This window comes from Ascaphus truei, chromosome 6 (assembly GCF_040206685.1).
Source record: "Ascaphus truei isolate aAscTru1 chromosome 6, aAscTru1.hap1, whole genome shotgun sequence".
NCBI classification, from domain to species: Eukaryota; Metazoa; Chordata; class Amphibia; order Anura; family Ascaphidae; genus Ascaphus; species Ascaphus truei.
Genome location: NC_134488.1, coordinates 89,481,819 through 89,502,106, shown reverse-complemented (window position 1 = coordinate 89,502,106; position 20,288 = coordinate 89,481,819). Strand labels below are relative to the sequence as shown.

Sequence of the window (20,288 nt, the reverse complement as noted above, 5' to 3'; positions counted from 1 at the left end):
AAATCTGTGCCGCTTTCTTTCTTGGGAGGGCTTGCTGCTTTAATGAAGTATCCCACTGCTTGAAGGATTTTTATATAATTTTACTTTTATAAGTTACTAAACCATTGATCACCTGGAGCAGAGCTGCTGTTTTACTACTGGGACCTCCTCTCTGACCCCAATTCAAAAGATATTTACTTCCATGTCCATTTAAAATGGATGACAGGAAGCTACTGACAAGCCAATTACTGAAGTTGATCTTTAAACTTGTCATTCCTGACTGCCTGGCAGGAAGCTGCTGGCAGCCATAAAGGAAGAAGGCAAAAGCCCTCTTCTTAAATAAAGTTTCTTCTAAACGTGGCGGGCTCCCAGTGTAAACAAGTCTTCTGGGTTAAGCAGCTTTTACTGCTCAGTTAAAAAACACCCAGTCAGTTCTTTCTACATTTAACTTGGTCTTTGTTTGGCATTGTTTTATAAATCTGCAGTTTGAAAAACAGGATATGGTGGACAAAGAAAGAGAAATGTCCACTTTTCATTGTTAAAAAACAAACAAAAAAAAAAAACCCACAGAAACCTATATACATGTGTAGCCAGGTCTCCCCAGCGCTACCGCACCCCCCTCACCTGACTGCCGATCACGGGGGCCGCCGCGTCCAATGGCGGCTCCGTTCGGCAGTGGCAGGGGAGAGGGCGGTCAGGTCCCGGCTCGGGGGTTGCCGGGGACGCGTGCGGCCGGTTGCCAAGGCCGCACGCGCATCTCAGGGCTCCCGGCGCTCCCGGAGCCGGGCGGATAGGGCGCCGCCATGTTGCGCCAGGTCGCGCATGCGCAGTGAGTCCCCGGCGGCCCAGTTAGCTCGCGCATGCGCAGGGAGGTTGCGAGAGGCAGGGAAGAGTCGCGCGAGGGCAGAGACAGAGCAGGAAACAGTGAGGCGGCCATTGGTAGTTCGCGCAGGCGCAGGAGAAGCGCGCACGCGGCCCCAATGGTGTAGCAGCCCCCTGGGAACTACAATTCCCAGGAGGCATAGGGAGACAGGCACCAGGTGCCTGATAGTGGCCAATAGGACTGGAGGAAGCTCAGCCCGGGAAAAGAGATACATTTCCCGGGCTTTGCATGAGTCACGTCAGTTGGAGCAGTGGAGCTGAAGGGGAAGGAAGGATGCAGGGAGTGAGTGCAGCTCCTGCATCCAGATAGGTACCCTCACCCTCCAGGTAGGCCCCAACTCCCCACCAGGTTAGTGGGTAACTGATAAGGGATGGCCCTAGATAGGGAGGTCACCCTTAGTGTATGTAAGGTGCAGGTTTGGCAGTGCCACAGCGGGTAGTGCTGTGCGCACTGGCAAATAGGCATAGAGTGCGTGCAGTGTGGTTTCTGATTGGGTTCCTATGTAGGGTCATTCTACATTTCCATAGAATCCTACATAGGTGGAGGCGCTGTAAACGAAGATCCGTTCCAGAGGATTCACCCCAGGCTCTCATTAGCGGAGGCTCAGACCTCCTGTGAGCCTGCAGGTATACGCACCACACCGGTAACACTACATGTTCTACTCACCCACACTACATATGAGATTGGGTGGGGTGGAATACCCGTTACATTTGGAGGCGCTGCTGAGAGACACCTGGGGTGCCCTGTCCATTTTTTTCCAAATTGTCCCGTTCCTATTTTTGTCGCTATGTTTGTGAAGTCCAGAGACGAGGTCCTTGCCTGGGCTTTGCGGCAATATATGGAACCTGGCCAGGTAGTGGCGGTAGGAGGCATTCCCGCTCTTATACCCGCGGTTAAAGTCCGGGAGTATATGTGTAAGATTCCTGGGTGGCCGTGGGCATGTGTCTTAGAGGAGGAACAAGATCCCACGTCCACATGGAAAACCATTTTGTTTGTTGTAACTCACACTGAGGATATATGCCTGGCAGAGGCACCGTCCGCGCTGTTCATGCCCGGGGGCCCCTCAGAAGGGTACCCCCTAGTCTATGCCGACCCAGCAAAATGGCGTCTCCCGCCAAATCAGGAGAGCGCACGTGCTGCTGACTGCAAGCCTGCACAGAAAGATGTCGCAACATTCTGTCCGGGTTTGGCGCGAAAATCAGAGCCCCTCCCCTGTGATGTGAGTGACTCAGTGCAGAGCGAAAACCAATCCCTTGTAAAAAGTGCCCTTCCTTTAGATTCCACCAGGGGGAGCACGCACGGGTATCTTCAACCATACGTGGACGCTGTGATAGACACTCTGATCTCTGAGGATGAGATGATGCATGAGGATGAGATAGACTGTCAGGGGATACACCCTAATGTGTATGTGCCCTGGCGAGCGCCAGGAATAGATCTCCTTATGCTACTGTGCCCCTGCTTGCAAGAAGCCTATGACGAGGGAGCCGTCATGTCCCAAATGCCACTAGACTTCAGGATCACCGAGGTAGATGGGGAGCCGTGTACACAATGCTTTAGCCCCACCTGTGACTGTTCTAGGGGAGCACTGGCGTGGGAGCCCAGATGTGATTGTTGCGGTGCAATTTTCTTGATGCCTATTGTACCCCAGCCTACAGAGCCAGCTAAGGAGCCAAGTGAACCCTTGGCGGAGAAGAGCGCGACTGCAGTGGAGGTACCGGAGCACGCCAGCTTCGTACCCACAACCACTGGCTGCATTTCAGAAGAATCTGGTGACTACCTTGCGGAGGATACTGTCATGATATCTTCCGGGGAAAAGGTGGAAGTCCCATCGGTGGCGATGCGCCTACCGGCGAACCACCCCAGCGGTGATGCAGAGGATACAGAGTCTGCTGTGGGTCCGTGTACCCTGGAAGAGGTGTATTCCGATGTTGCGGACCCTGCTGTGGGCCCGTGTGCCCTACGATGGTCAGTCAGACCTACTACAGAGGTACCATCGGTCCTAGGCGTGGGACCAGTACCTAACGCCGACAAGGGTGAGTCGACTGCCCCAGGGGTGTCGGGGGTGAGCCTCCAGGTGACCGCGGAGCACGATGGCTCCTTAAGTCTGGTCGCCCGGGCGAAGGGCTCCCCTCTGCATCGCGTCCTGGTGGAGGTGTCCTCATTAGAAGGTAGCTGTCCAGAGAAGAGAGTGGACCAGTGTCTACCGCCGATCCTTCCGGAAGAAGGGAAGCCCATCGTCAGCCAGCTGAGTGGTAAGGAACCCCCTTGTTCCCCACAGACTCCGATGGAGGTGGCCGTGAAGAAGGCCAAAGCTACGGTTCCTGAGCGGAGTGTGAGCCCGTGTGCTCCGACACAAGTGGTCCCAGGACTGGGATCCGACACTCCCGAAGTTCGAGTCAGTGAGCGGACTGTCCCAGAAGAGTTGGGGACAGGTCCCGATACCACCAAGGTGGGAACTGACAGCGTCCCCGAGGACCTGTTGGCCACCGTGAATCACCGCAGGGGTAAGGTGTCTACTCTTTCCCCCCTGCCAGGTGAAACCGAGACATTGTCCAGTGTTCGCTTCCCAGTGGAAGCCTCGCAAAAATATGGGGACAAAGACTGTGTGGAGAGAGATTCAGGGAAAGCTGCCTCCTTTAAGCCCAAAAAGGAGCGCCCCATTCCTCAGGTAGTGGACCGCGGGAAAGGTCCTGGCCTCCTGGTCTACCGCATCCCTGCCGCGGATGACCGGGTAAAGGTCTGCTTCAGAGACACTGTGCTACTCCTTCCACCAGGGGGAGGAAGTAGCGAAGAGCCAGTAACTGTCGCTTTAGAGTGTGCTCTTCAGAAAAATTTTCTGGGGGAGGCTCACGGACGCAAAAGTGAGGTACCCCCACGTGTTCAATTCGGGGCATCCCATCAATGGTATCAGCTGGTCTCGGTTACTGGGGGTGATGTATCATGTAACCTGATGTGCAAAATCGATATGTTATGTGTACGGGGTATGCCACGAAAATATTCAGTATGTGAAATTGTACCATGCTATGTCGTTCCCCAAGCGAGGGCGTTGGGTGTGTCACCAGGGGGAGAGTGTAGCCAGGTCTCCCCAGCGCTACCGCACCCCCCTCACCTGACTGCCGATCGCGGGGGCCGCCGCGTCCAATGGCGGCTTCGTTCGGCAGTGGCAGGGGAGAGGGCGGTCAGGTCCCGGCTCGGGGGTTACCGGGGATGCGTTCGGCCGGTTGCCAAGGCCGCACGCGCATCTCAGGGCTCCCGGCGCTGCCGGAGCCGGGCGGATAGGGCGCCGCCATGTTGCGCCAGGTCGCGCATGCGCAGTGAGTCCCCGGCGGCCCAGTTAGCTCGCGCATGCGCAGGGAGGCTGCGAGAGGCAGGGAAGAGTCGCGCTAGGGCAGAGACAGAGCAGGAAACAGTGAGGCGGCCATTGGTAGTTCGCGCAGGCGCAGGAGAAGCGCGCACGCGGCCCCAATGGTGTAGCAGCCCCCTGGGAACTTCAATTCCCAGGAGGCATAGGGAGACAGGCACCAGGTGCCTGATAGTGGCCAATAGGACTGGAGGAAGCTTAGCCCGGGAAAAGAGATACATTTCCCGGGCTTTGCATGAGTCACGTCAGTTGGAGCAGCGGAGCTGAAGGGGAAGGAAGGATGCAGGGAGTGAGTGCAGCTCCTGCATCCAGATAGGTAACCTCACCCTCCAGGTAGGCCCCAACTCGCCACCAGGTTAGTGGGTAACTGATAAGGGACGGCCCTAGATAGGGAGGTCACCCTTAGTGTATGTAAGGTGCAGGTTTGGCAGTGCCACAGCGGGTAGTGCTGTGCGCACTGGCAAATAGGCATAGAGTGCGTGCAGTGTGGTTTCTGATTGGGTTCCTATGTAGGGTCATTCTACATTTCCATAGAATCCTACATAGGTGGAGGCGCTGTAAACGAAGATCCGTTCCAGAGGATTCACCCCAGGCTCTCATTAGCGGAGGCTCAGACCTCCTGTGAGCCTGCAAGTATACGCACCACACCGGTAACACTACATGTTCTACTCACCCACACTACATATGAGATTGGGTGGGGTGGAATACCCGTTACACATGCATCACATAGGATGTGCAAGCAGTATCAAAATCAGCCATACATACACTTTATTTCTCTAGGTATAACTATTCAGTGGTACAATTTTCAATGTGGCAAAAAATGTCAGCCTAACATACTGACAGTTTGAATATGTGTGTACCTTTTTATTTTACTAATCCACGCAGTACAAAGCATAATTTGAAATATATTGTCAAAAAAAATTGTACATTTCATAAAGTGGTACCAAATGTTCTTACACACACTTGGGTTACCAACATACTAACACTACAATACTAACATGTCTGAGCACATGGAACAAGCTTACAAGTCTACAACAAGAAATAATCTTCAAAAATAAAATAACAGTTCTGATGGGATCACATCCCCGCTGTAAGAATTTAGTGATCTCAAACTCTTAATTTATTTGGGGGAAAAAAGATTAATAAAATAAGGAAAAGAAAGAGAGCAAGAGACAGACACCTGGAAAAATGGAATGCAACTCTCAAACTAACTAGAGCCCTACCAGATAAAATGTACGCTTACACAATACTGTACCTAGTTAAGGTTACAAAACACCAAGCAGAGACAAATCTTATTCATTACCGACTCAGTGCCTATACCCTGGATATAAAGACAGGCCGACACAGACAAGTGCCTCAGTGAGACAGGAGAGAAAGAGAGATAAAATACACTGCATGAAATAGTCCACAATAAAGAGAAAACTCTTCTAGAAACTCTTGGGTCTAAGCTGAACCTCGGATAAACTGGACAAGCAGCACAATCTGGCCATCCTGTTCTGGGAGGATGAAGCCACAGTGGAAATTGCTGCACAATATGTAATCACCTGCCATAAACTGAAAGACACTTCCTGAGCACCACTACCACAGGTCCATAAACTGGAAGACATCTCTTTGAGCCCCACTTCCATGGATCCATAAACTGAGAGGTGCCCGCTGAGTCTCACAACCATAACTCAAACTGGAAAACACCGCTTGAGCCCCACATACATGGATACATAAATTGAGAGACGTGACAGGCAAAACTTGAAAACTGGAAAATGTACTGTCATGCCAGTGAAGCTAAATTTGATTTGACTTGAAAAAGAGATCAAGTGGCACAGACTGATAAAGTGCACGTAGGAAGCATGATAGAAATTGACACCTACTTAGGGCCTCATGCAGAGAGCAGCGCTAATAGCAATCTCGCCATTTTCCGGCGAAAATCGAGCTAAAAGCAGCAGAAAAATGCAAGTTTAAAAAAAAGCGCCATTTTTTTTTTTCTTGAAATTCGCCGCGCGGCTGGAGAGAACAGAAATCTCTCCAGTGTTTTTTTCTGCCGTATGCAGAGAGCCGCGAACGCCATCTAGTGGCTGTTCGCGCCAAAAAAATGGCGCGATTTTCAACATTTTTCCTCTCCACCATGAAGCTGGCGCTCCGCGGCTGGTGGAGGAGAAAAAAAAAAATCGATTTCTTTACCACAAGTTTCAACAGCGCTCATAGCGCTGGTTGAAACTCTCCATATGCAGAGAGGCAGTTTTATGCCCTTTCTGCATATGGAGAAAAAAACTCTCCATTACTGCTACTTTTTTTTAAACTCTCCAATTTATTCTAGCGCTGCTTTCTGCATAGGCCCCTAAGAGAGAGAAATGTGGTACAGAAGTACAGAAATTGCAAGCAGATAATAACTCACCTAGTCTGTCCATTTTCCCATGTGTTGTGGAACCTAATTTCCTTTTGGATTATGTAGTTTCTTAAATACATAGGATAGTCTTGTGTTTACCCCAATCATTTTTTGGATTCTCTTACAATTTAGCCTCTAGCATCTCCTTCCAATTTAAGAGCTTGAGCTCTTGTTTTAACCCTCCTTGGAAATATGCTACCTTGTTAAAAAAAAACAACCTTTCTATATCTCAAAGTTTCAATTATATACCCCTTCTTCCTCCTCTCATCCATGCTGTTATATTTTATATATAATTTCTGATAAGATTTATGATGTAGATGATGTACTATTTTATAATACTATTATTTTATATTTCCAGAACTGAACACAATACTTTAGGTGAGCTCTTACCAATAATCTATAAAGTGACATTAAGATTTCCGCTGCTGCTATTACAGCCCAAGCAGCATGGAGGTTTTCTTCATTACTTTATTGTAGAGTTGGTCAATATGCTGATATGATAGTAATACTGCACTACAAGTAAAAGGCAAAGTCCATTTTTTGTAGGGACAGGTAGTGTTTAAGAAGTAGCAACCTCATGCAAGGCAGATCTGCCAATGTAAAAGGGATCTCTGCAACCTCCTTGTCTCTCACCCCCCCCCCCCCCCCTCAAGTGATTTTCAGTGATATGCAGAAGTAAGGATGTTTTATATATTTTAAAGTATCATTTAATTTAAAACACCTTAACTTAAAATAAATGTTAAAACTAAATACCTTCCAAGTAATTTATATTTGTAACATTCATTTAAAAAGTTAATGTCTTTATTCTTATTAAACAGATATTTATTGTGATAACAATTGTTTTTAAAATACATTTCTTCATATCATTATCGTGAGACCTTTTTTTTCTTATAGTCCAATTAAAAAATACATTCCATTTCTTGTTTACTTTTAGGTCAGTAGAAATAATGGCCCCCAGCACCTTTTCCTTTGTAGTGGTGAACAGTATAGTTCTATTTATCCTGAGTTCTGCCTCTGGGTTTTTGTAGCCCAAGTGATTGATTTTGCACTTCTTGGCATTAACTTTAAGTTGCCTCACTTTTGACTATTCCTCTAATTTTCTTAAATCATCAATCATTTTTTGCCCCCCTCTCTGGAGAGCCAGTCTGTTGCAAATATTGGTCACCTGCAAAAAGGCATACTTTCCCTTCTAGGTCATCCATAAAGTCCCAAATAAAGACAATACAGAGCACTAGTCCCAGTATAGCTCTCTGAGATACTCCACTTATCACCTTTCTCATCTCTGGAGTAAATTCCATTTGATTCCCCTATCAATCAACAAATGTCTTAGGGTAGGTCCCCAGTGCCTGCTGCAGTGCCAGGGACAAGAACCGATCCTCAATGGGGCCAGGCCCACTTGCTGCCTTGACCGCCCTGTTGCCCGACTAGACTTTTCTTAAGACAGTAAAACTGTCTTCAGAACTGGCGATGAAGCGCTGGCCAATCCCCCGGCGGTTCAGACTATGAGGGCGAACCTGCCGTGTGACATCATGGCCGTGCCCCACGCCACGCCCCCCATGTCTTTCCCCCTGCAGCTCTGCACAGACCGGGGATCACAGCTGCACGCGCCTCCTGCCTGGCAGGCACGTGTGCAGCGCCGGAGTCTTATTCATTCCAGTACCTACGAAATCAAAAGAGAGAGAGACTGTGGCACAGAGGGAGAAAGGATGACGAATGCACAGTGGATACATTGTTGGAAGGGCACATGGGTAGAGAGAAGAGAAAGAATGCACAGAGAGATAGAAGGAAAGAGACCGTTTAAGAGAAAGAACAAAGGTTCTTGAGGGAAACCAAGGTGTTGCATCACCTGAGAGGGAAAAACAGATCAGATTTCGTTTCTTACACAGTTTGAATTCATCTATGTGCGAGTTTAGGAAAGTGCTAGAGTTTATCCTGTCTCAAGTACACAATCAAATTACAAGAGATTTGTTTTAATGCAACGTGCTTATACCGTATTGGCCCGAATATAGTGCTACGTTTTTTTTCCTAAAAATGTCCTTCCGGAAACTACTCATATTACATGCGCAGCCTAACAACTTTTATTTTACATGTAGAACACCTTCAAAACTTTTAGGGTCGTATTATGTGCGAGGCCGTACAATATTCTGGCCAATACGGTACATTTCATCTTTTGACCTGCTCACATCAGTGTTACTCTTTGGCTGTTAGGAAGCAGATATTTTCCCCTCCCAGATAATTTGCGGGTTGGGAATTTTGTAAGTCCTAATATATGAGAAACAGAAATGTTCCAGGTAGCTAGACTGAAAAATCTCAGTTCTAAAGTTAAAAAAAAAAATCTGCTTAAAGTGCTGCATTAAGTTCCTGGTCAGGGGTTATATTTGGATGTATTCAGAATTCGCATGAAAACAGTAACATTGGTCTATCTGAAACGCATGCCATTAACTGCCACAATACAGTTAGACAACAGATGACTCACCTCCAGCAGCCTCTCATCTGGAAGGCAGCCAAGTCTTTTCTGTGCTGTTAAATTACCACATTTACATATAGAGAACACGTGGCATTGTCAGGGCTTTGCATTGTTCTTTTGAGAAATGCTTTATTCAGACTTAGGGCCTCATGCAGAGAGCAGCGCTATTTGAAATCTCGCCATTTTCCGGAGAAAATCGCGCTAAAAACAGCTGAAAATGGCAAGCTAGGGAAAACGCGCCATTTTTTTTTTCTATTTCAAAATCTCGCCGCGCGGCTGGCGAGAAACTACATCTCGTCAGTCTGAAAATTATCCGAATTCAGAAAGGCGCGCTCGCCATATAGCGGCTGTTTTTGGCGCGATTTTCGTCAATTTTCTCCGCCAACTAAAGTTGGCAAGAAGCAAGAGGTCGCCGGCTATAGGGAAGAAAAAAAAAAATGCGCGATTTTTTTTCCCCTTTCAGCTGCGCGCATCTCCTCATTTACAATTCTCCACATGCAGTAATGCTAAAAATAGCGGATTTCGCCCATTTCTGCATATGGAGAATAAAACTCTCCATTAAACCTACTTTTTATTCCCCTCGCCAATTTTAAAAATCGCTGCTCTCTGCATAGGCCCCTTAGTATAAACACAATTGACTCTTTATTCAATTAAAACTAAAATGACTCAATCGATAGGTTACGGTTACACTACAGAACAGAAATACAAATTCAAAGTTACACACACCGTCAATAATGAAAATATCAGAAATGGAAGAAAAGTGATCTTGTGCTGCCGGTCACATTTAAATCCCCAACAGATATAAATCATTGAACATAGGAATGTGTGTTCAGCACCTTCAAGCAAACAGCTAGTGATCTGATTTCATGGTGTAATTTTCACACGGAGAGGAAGAGACATGAACAAAAAAATATGCAACAATTCTCTCTTTCCTCTTAGAAAACCCCCCACAGCAATCTTTGTGAGGCATAACATGGACCGGAAACACATGTTTCTTGTTTTCTGTTTCACATACAATCTTATAAACCCCAAAACATATTCTCACTATTTTATTCAGCATATTTTTTTCTGAGGGGAATTAAGCACGAGTATGAAGGGTATAGAGGGGGGGGGGGGGGGGTGTGAAGCACGACATGATATATACAGTAGTTTACAATCACAGGGCGTTGTCCTGCATCGTACACTTCTATATTTCGGATTAGCAAACTCATTATGTGTACTCTGACATTGAACAGATTGAGTTGTAGCAATGAAATGTGATACCCAAGCATTGTAAGGCTGACAGAACAAAGACTTCTGCGTGTGCAAAATACGGCTGCACACGACACGATACTAACCGTTTCCTTGGCTACAGCAGAATTTCAATCTACAAAGGCTTTTTTTTCTCTCCCTAAATAGCACCATGGAAACTCCTCTAGGACCTGGTAATCTGTCACTCACAAATGTGTTTTCAAAGCAACTGCAATTTATCTAGAATTCCCCAGCCTTGTCTTGTCTGCAGCAAAGTAGTATGTTTCCATAGACAAATCATAACACTCCTGTGTATTAGCAAGTCTGCTTTCAAGCTTAAAAAGATTTACACCATTTCATATCACAATATAATCATTTCAGGTACAATGGGGTGCAAGATTGAGGTAGTTTTTTCCCCCCACTTGTTCTTAAAGAAATAAGCATTTGTGATTTTTGTTTTTTTAATGTTTAGAAATATCATTACAATATTATCGTTTTCTAAATCTCAGAAACAGAATTTCAAGGCACTTTAGGAGAATTAAAAAGTTTACAAAGCAGTGTTCCTCCATTTGACACCTCTGAAAGAAATAGCTCTTCCTGTGAATGGACCAGAAGGTTTGTTTCATCACCAGAATGTCTTATTATTATTACTAGATTTTATTTGTATGTTGCAACCATATTCCTCAGTGCAGTCCAATGTGGGAGGTGAGACAGGATGGGAGCTGGAAGTAAAGATGCAGGGGGTGCTACAGAGCCCCAGGGTTTTAAAATGCTTACATTGTGGTAACGTATATATGTTACTGATTACATATGTAAAACAACCCACCCCAAAAATCTTCCTGCAATTCTGTAAGACAGTAACATTGCATAACAAAAAGAGCACATGAGTGGAGGGTGGGAGTTGCTCAGCATGGGTTAAGCTATGAACTTTGGGTTTCTGAATATGAAGTGTTAAGATGAAAGTAAAAAAATGAAATTAAAAGGTCAGGAGAGTGTTACATAGGCCTTCTAAAAAGAGTGTGTGTTTAGGGAACGTTTAAATGTATGTATGGTAGAGTCTGGTGGTGCATGATAGAGACTGCCGGAGTTGGGGTGCACCATTTAGTATATATGGGTCCAGATGCACTAAACTCAGTTAGGCTATTTAAACCAATTTTAAGATAAATTAACGTTAGATTAATCATAATCTCTATGCACTAAAGCAGGGGCGTGCAATTTTTTTTGCTGCGCCCCCCAGTGCCTGCTCTCCTTGGTACGCCCCCGCCTTACCTCGTGCGGTGTCAGATGACGCCACGGGGTCGTGTGACGTCTCGTGACGCGTGGCGTCATTTGACATCATGTTACTGTGGCAACCGTGATGTCGTTTGACGCCACGTTGCCATGGTAACGCATTTTGGAGCCGGCTGAACCTCGGTAAGTAGAGGTTGCAGAGGCTTTGCGCGGTCCCCAGGCATTTAATTTAAATGCCTGGGGGGAGAGCGCGAGACCAAGCCTGCCCCCCCCCCCCCCCCCAAAAAAAAATGCGCACCCCCCAGTTTGCGCACCGCTGCACTAAAGAACATAACCTAACGTTACCCCAGTCCTAATCCTTAAATAGTGTATGGTTATTTATTTTTCTGCCCGCTACTCCTAATGATATGCAAAAAAGGTGTTCCCCCTAACATCACATATCCACTAAAAGCAGTTCACGTTAGCGCAGGGATTTAACCTGACGTTATTTAGGTCAGACCTGAAGGTGGCGTTAGCTCCCTCCATCCAGTCTGAAATATGAGTTTTGCGAGAGACAGAGATGCTAATTTAGGTGTGAAAAATGTATTTAAATGACATAAATTAGCATACATCCCAGGTATTGCAAGTGTGCTGCTTTTTGTGCACGTGTCTGTGTGAGGAAATATACCGTATTTGGACGATTATAGGACGACCCTGAATATAAGGCGATCCCCTAATTTCATTACTAGCTGGAAAGAAAAAAGTTTACACACACACACACTTGTCTCTGTGTCTGTCTTGGTTTGAGTTTCCTGCCACAGGCAACATGGCTGCTTCAGGCCCCCAAGGTGGAGCGTCTTCCGTTTTACCCACCTACCTCATACATCTGACTGCTGATTGCCTAAAAAAGTTGGCCCGATTATAAAGCGAGTATGTACTTTTCAACTTAACTTTATTGATAAAAACGATGCCTTATAATCGGGCAAAACCGGTATATAGCACTTGGGACTCTTGTATTCTAGTCATGTCACAACTTACAACAAATCTGCATTTCTACTAAAACTTGGAACTACAGCTTAATAAAGAAGACCAACATGAAGACATGTCAATTCTTACTGATTTTCTGAGTCTTCCTGAATTGGACTAATTTTAGCATCATCACTCAGGGGTTTATTCATAAAACCTACTGTGATTGTGCTGATCGGGTCATTATCTTGCAGAAAGTCCTATTAACTTTAATGGGCATTTCGGTGCGATTGTGGCACTCACAGTTTAATGAATAACACCCATAGATTTCAATGAAGTCTCACTTTACCCAGAATCCCTGGCTGGAGTGGAAGCACTGTATGCTGTCTGATTATGGGGTAAGGCGGGTTTCAGGTCATGATGAGGCGTGAATATGCTCATAAGTCTTTATGATTGCTGTATGCTATACGGTAGATGTTTTTTGTCACTTTTTTTTACTCACCATAACTTAGTTGTGTATCTGGTCTGTAGCCACGCTCAACTTTACAATGCAAGGTCAATTACCATCCTCATACTAATAAAACCTAAAAGGTTAATACAGCTGGCTGTGAGTTGGTTTGCTGTGTAAAATAGCAGAGATAAGCTTAAAGGGATCCATGTTAAAGTGGATAAAAATCACAAAAGTGGCACACTATAAATTCTAATTTGTATGTTGTTACCCATAATCCCTGTTTGCAGTGGAAGGAATGTATGCTGTGTGATTATGGAAACCAAAAGATGGCAGGTGTGCATTGCAACCCTGAGGTAATACTCATAGTAAATAGCAAAGAACCTGCCAATAATATATAGACAGTGCACCGCTGGAGAACAAAATACACGTAAAGAAGGAAGAGGGTGGGACCTCAAAATACAGGGCGCCAAAGGGGCCTATGCAGAGAGCAGCGGTTAAAAAAATTGGAGATTTGAAACACTTTACCATATAATGGCGCGAATGTATCTCCGTATGCAGAAAGGTAGGATAAGTGCCAATATTACCATGCAGGAATATGTAGAGTTGAAAACGGCGTGATTAGCGCGGTAGAAAACTGCTTAGAAAAAAACGGATATTGCTGGTTATGTAATCTGGAGCCCCCCTGCATCCATCGGCGGCAGGACAAAAGGGCTGCTTATTTTGTTACTGTTCCCTATCGCCGCTCACATGCACCTTCTTGCCAACTTTTGTTGGCGTGCATACTTGGAGAACATCTCTACATGATTTTGGCGACATGAGACGCGAAATGATGATCGGCCCTTCCTGCATACGGCGGTTTGAAATACTGCAGAAATAAAGGTTCGCGCCAACCGCGCGGCGCGTTTTTAAAACAAACAAAAAAATTGGCGCTTTTTTCTCTTTTCCCCTCTTTCGCGTCAGTTCATGAATTTCTGTTGCCAAATTTCCCTGCAGCCTGGCGATATACCGCGCCTCGCTGCTCTCTGCATAGGCCCCAAAGTCTCCAAAAATGGGGGTGCTCACAGCAATTGCAAAAGTATGAAAACATTTATTAGGTCAATCATGACCGGCAGTGACACATAAATTAAAACTTTAAAACATACAGAGGTATGGAGACCTGCCTCAGACGTGAATGGCCAAAGAAGTGTTCTTTATCATTGCTGTATACTGTACAGTGAAATGCTTTTGGTCACTGTTTTACTCACCATAATTCACTTGGCTACCCCTGTACACAGGAGGGGCAGGGAGATGGAGAGATATTGCCAAATAGGTTGACCTAGTGGTAATCTTCTTCTGAACACATCTGAGATACCTGAAAAATATGCTAATATAAATATATAAAATATAATCAAATGCTTTAACTTCGCATATTCCCTGGTTATCTCAGGAGTGTTCACAGGTATCTCACCACTGCTAAAATGGTCTCTCTGTCCCTTGACTAATCAGGAGACAGTATTTCAATAATGCTCTCCTGTTTAGCCTATACATTTGTATAGAATTGAATAAGGAGTTAACTTAACTCCGCAAATAACGGCCATTTCTGTTTTAGGTAATGTCCCGGTATTTGCCCTGATTTAGCTGAGCCCTGGTGTCTCAGGGATTTATTTTGTGCTTTTAAACTAAGATGATCTAGCATTTATTAGTCTAGCTCCCCATTGGGAGTATTTTGATCATTTAATGATTTCAGGACTAAGCAGCAATTCTATTTTTTTTTAGCTGAAAACAATATAAAGCTGTAACCATCAATGACCCGTTTCAAGGCTGTAGTGGTGGGTTAAGCATTTTGAAAATGAACATTGGTGGGTCAACTGCAGTAGTTATACATGATAATTGCACAGAGCCCAAGATCCACTTTAGCAGAAAAAACCCACAAAGATGTGAAAAAACTTGAGTAAACATTCATTAACTATATCACGGTGGTTAAAATCCAATTACACACATGAAAAGTAACATCCATTAAATATTTTCATTCGTTTACTGATTTGGTTAATCAATTACTTCAATGTTATGCAGGTTTGATCGTCTAAGGCTGTTTATTAAGACTTGACCCACTTTTGAAATGTGATTTATTGATATCATTAGCTTCTCACTTAATCTACATACCCATTCCCTGCTCTGTCACACCCGTCCCTCGAACCCACGTCCTTGGCTAGATTCACAAACACATACTTTGCACTTGCTTCCCTGAATGCCTCTGGAGGAAATCTCAAACTCATGCTGTTTTTTTACACATAGATTTCTCCTCTCCTGGTTTAACTCTACTCTCTCTAATGCCAAACAATACTACAGTACTTCTCCTCACCAACCAACTCTAACAAATCCAGTCCATTACGGTTTTTCTTTGTATTTGACTCCCGCCCTGTACTCTGTCAATCTACTGGTAAAACTCTAATGCATGCCCTTAACCTCTCACATCTGGATTTTTGTAATCTGATACAAACAGGTCATGGGCGTCCGCAGAATTTTTTTTAGGGGGGTTGGGTGGGTTTAGTGGGTGGGTATTAGTTAGTAGGTTTTAGTGGGTGGGTGGGTTAGTGACAGTGACTGTGGTGGGTGACAGTGACTGGGTGGGTGACTTACCTTGAACGGGTGGGTACTGCTTCCTGCTTCCTTGCTGTCAGACGCTTCCCCCCCTGCCCCCGATATCTCCGTGGCAGCTGCCTGGGATGGGAGTTGGGCTCAAGAGAGGAAGGCGCAGGAGGTGGGCGGCAGGGAGGGGGAGGTGGGCAGCAGGGAGGGGGAGGTGGGCGGCAGGGAGGGGGGGGGTGAGCGGCAGGGAGGGGGGGGGTGGGCGGCAGGGAGGGGGGGGGTGGGCGGCAGGAGGTGGGCGGCAGGGAGGGGGGGGGGGGCGCAGGAGGTGGGCGGCAGGGAGGGGGGGGGGGCGCGAGACTAGCAGGTGGCTGCAGCATAACCCGCGGCTGCTGCTGAGTTGGCGCATGGAGGCGGGCGCGAGACTGGTGGTGGGCAGCTGCATCCCTCGCGGATGCTGCTGGGTTGGCGCCTGGAGGTGGGTGGCTAGGGGGGGGGGGGCGAGACTTGCGGGCGGCTGCAGCATCTCCCGCAGCAGCTGCTGGGTTGGCGCGCGGAGGTGGGCTGGGGACGCCAGACTGGCAGGCGGCTCCAGCATCCCCTGCGGCTACTGTCTTGGACAGGAGGCAAGCGCGGGGGAACCTGGGTTGGCGCACGCGCGCGGTGGATGCTGGGTTGGCTGGGTTGGGTCCCCACCCTCCGTCCCACGTTGGGAGGGGGAGCAGGCCCACAGGCAGCAGGCCGGACACCCTGCTTGCCCTGCGGGATCTCGGGGACTGCGAGTGATCCAGGGGGGGGGGCAAGCGCCCCCCCTTGCCCCCTCCTGCGGACGCCTATGAAACAGGCCTCCTTGCCTCACAACATTCTCCTTTGCAATCTACTCACCATTGTGCAGCTAGAATCACTTCACTTTCTCCTAGAACCATCTCCTATTTTAATCCCTCTCCTGGCTTCTCATTAAGTTATGCATCACCTACAAAGTACTCCATCTTACATTTAAGGCTCTGCACTCATCTGCTCCTCCCAACATACCAGCATTTATTTCTCACTGTGCCCTGCTCATCTCCTGTGCTCTACTCCTATCTGTCTCCTTTCCACACTCCTTCCACCTCTATTGCTTTATCACGCCTTAAACCTTTTTCTCTCACAGCCTCTAGCTGTGGTACCCCCTCCTTCGACTGAGCCAATGATTTAGCCACCTGTGCTGAAGCTGGGATATCCTGAAACCTGACCTGTTGGGGGAGGGGGGGAGGGGGGAATTTGATGAGGACCCCTGTTCTAACTTTCCAACCAGGTAAACCTTCTCCACCCAAAAAAACATTAGGAACTATTTCAAACCCCAACAGGAAGGCCTGTAATGAGGGGTAAGTTTCTATCGCTGGTTATCACTGTTAGCGTTAGTGCAGCTGAGGGCAACGCACAATATCAAATTTTCAGGCAATGTAATATTGCCTGAAAATTACTCGGGAAGTGCAGTGTAATTACTCGGGAAGTGCTAAGAAACTTACTGTGGTACCGAAGCGCCTTTTTGAAAGACAGGCCTGCAACTGGTTCAGTACAACACGAGCTCCCACGGTGTTCTGGCACCATCATAAGCCAACATACTCAGGATTGGGTGGCGTCTACACCACTAACACTGACTCAGGCCCACGCCGCTCTGTTTGGGGATTGTGTTATATATGTGTACAGTGTGTAGTGATTCTCTGCTGAGGATCCCAAGGTGCCTGAGTTTAATAAGTGTATAGAAACCACCTATACTGTGTTTGTATTATTCCTGCCGTCTGACCATAGGCCACATTTGGCCCAGTAAGTAACAAGGGACTCAGGCCCCATCCTCAGTGATAGCTGTAAGTCTGAGAGCTAAAAGTAGAGGGGTTACATAAATATAAATTATGTTTCTTTGCTCAGGGTTCCAACTAATCCTAATGGTTTATTAGCAATTCTGCACCCTTTCTTCCGTACAAACACACCCCGGTCGAACATGAGGCAAAACATGAGTATTAGATACTCTGATATTGAGAGGCAGGGCAAAATTTGAATCTCCCAATTAAGTGGGAAATGTACTAAGCACTGATGTCGACTGTTCCACCCTAACACGGCATTAACTGCCAACTGCCAACTTAACTCCAGATCAAGGAACGATACCCCACATCGCACCTTAGTGAAACCCGGCCACAGATTCTGTGATTCAAACATGTGTGTGGTGCTTGTTTCTGACTCTTCATTCTTAATCTGATTTATTTTAGGGCCATTGCTTCATAATTAGGCATTATTTGAAACATTCATGAGACCAATAACTCAGTATTTATCCGCCTTGCCATTACATCACAAACACCATCCGAAGACACTGATATTTTCCTTTAATATATAATGCAACAAATCTACAATTTAAATGTTTTATCTAGTGGAGATTGGTGACTTGAATCAATAAAATGCAACATAAAGATGTAATAAAAAGTGACTATGTATGATCATTTCAATGTAGATTTTCATTATGACACATTGCTTGAAGATAGCTATTCTATATTTTTGTTTCTGTTATCTTGCAAGCAAAATACATACGCTTGTCTTATCAGTTTTCAGCAGACACGCCATGCCCATGAAAAAGGAAATGTAATCTTTAACACAAAGTTGTGTAGCAGTGTCTATTTCGGATGGAATGTATTGTTCTCTTCCATTTGATCATGGGTCCACATAATAATTACAGCTTCATGTGCTCAAAAACAGCAAATAATGGAAAAACCACGATGACCATTAACAAAAGCACTCACTATTGTACTTAATCCTATTCTACCATCACCAAACTCAGAGACACAATTTTCTCTGTGATGGTGTATGTACACACAGTAAGAAGATCTGGTGTAATGTGTCTACCAAAAAAACACATATTACTAACATACCTAGCAATACTACCAATTAAAGTTGTATTTCTTGCTGATTTATGCAGACACTGTTTTTACGTTGTGAATAGGCCTGACCCAAATATGATCCTTGGGGAATTATATTCTTACTTGCTCATTTTATATGCCTTTAATTAGGTTATCATAATAGGTTATTAATATTTTACAGCTGGGACAATGTGGCCTAATTTATAAAAGGAGCTATATAAAATATATGATATCTGCGAATAAATTTTTCTGTGACATGGGAAGAGAGACCCGGAAAATCACGATCACTCATTGTGATAATTCTCAGCAACACTGAGAAGAGATTGTGCGGCTTTTGAATTTTAAAAGAAAAAGGAAACAGAATTTGTAAATCAATCTGCATTTATAATATGCCACAAAGTCAGACATTCAGTAAGTTGGAAAGTACGGTAATAGGGGAGCAAACCTCACATATATAATAAGTGCAGTGAATGACTTTCCTTAAGTGTAGTTTTTAATGACGTTACTTGATACAGTATGTATAATGCTTTACATGTTTGTAACGGTTTAATGAGTTTTCAGTGGAAATTATATTACTTTAATAATGGTAATACAGACAATGCTAAGATACCATTAGCGTTTGGGACTTGTGGAATCTTGTTAAATAGCTCGTATGATGTTCTACACACAGTTTGCACTGTTCCTTTGGATCTACGCAATACTTTGTGCTACATTGTTACAGTTAAAGCATAGACTGAGCTCATACATACAGTTCTATACCTGCCAAATTGAAGGTATAACACCACCTGGAAAAGCACAAGTCTGACTTAGATGCTTCTCTATGATATTGCCAACATTTCTCAAAAATATATATGTTTTTGTACCAAGCAAAGCATTAATTATGTAATTGATCACAATGATGACTCACAAGCAAACATAATAAAACTGCTAAATGATGGGTGTATTTATTTGCAAATTTGATCGCTGAAAAAATATTAATTGATGCATTAATTTCTAATTATATACACTGATTTTGCATTGTAAGTATACAAACTGGTTCCACATTAAATCAACACAAAAATGTAGAAGAAGCGTTTGAGTGTGTGCTTGCATAGACTTGCACTGTGCATGCCGGTACTTTCCATGAAGCTTTGAAATATGTTTGTGGAAAGAGTGAATCTTCTGGACTACTCTAAATACATGGGTGGGTGGGTGAGTGACTGGGTTGACTGCGTGACTGGGTTGGTGGGTGACTGAGTGACTGGGTGGGTGACTTTGGATGACTGAGTGAGTGGGTGAGTGGGTGGGTGAGTGACTAATTGGGTGAGTGACTGGGTGGGTGGGTGACTGAGTGACTGGGTTGGTGGGTGAGTGACTGAGTGACTGGGTGGGTGACTGGGTGAGTGAGTGGGTGGGTGAGTGACTAAGTGGGTGAGTGGCTGGGTGGGTTGGTGAGTGACTGGGTGGGTGACTTTGGATGACTGAGTGACTGGGTGAGTGAGTGGGTGAGTGAGTGACTAAGTGGGTGAGTGACTGGATGGGTGACTGAGTGACTGGGTGGGTTGGTGGGTGACTGAGTGACTGGGTGGGTGACTTTGGATGACTGAGTGACTGGGTGAGTGAGTGGGTGGGTGAGTGACTAAGTGGGTGAGTGACAGGGTAGGTGGGTGACTGAGAGACTGGGTGGGTGACTGAGTGACTGGGTGGGTGACTGGGTGGGTGACTGGGTGGGTGACTGGGTGGGTGGGTGAGTGACTGGGTGGGTGATTGACTGGGTGGGTGACTGACTGCCTGGGTGGGTGACTGACCTTGACCTTAAGTGGGTGCTGCTTCCTTGCCCACCAGATGCTTCCCCCCTGACCCTGATAGCTAAGCGGCTGCTATCGGGGCAGAAGGTAGCTGCAGGGGGGAGGAGGGGGTGAGACTG

General features: G+C 45.9%; 1 protein-coding gene across 4 annotated transcripts in view; it reads right to left on the bottom strand.

Moving 5' to 3' along the window:
* Positions 1-20,288, bottom strand: part of LOC142497361 (uncharacterized) — a 132,141-nt gene that overhangs the window by 8,885 nt on the left and 102,968 nt on the right. Inside the window, exon 14 of one of the 4 annotated variants that reach the window (XR_012802239.1) lies at positions 14,171-14,277. The exons of the other annotated variants lie outside the window; for them this stretch is intronic. The gene's annotated coding sequence lies outside the window, so the exon portion shown is untranslated. The remainder of the gene's footprint in view (positions 1-14,170; positions 14,278-20,288) is intronic. 4 annotated transcript variants of the gene reach the window in all.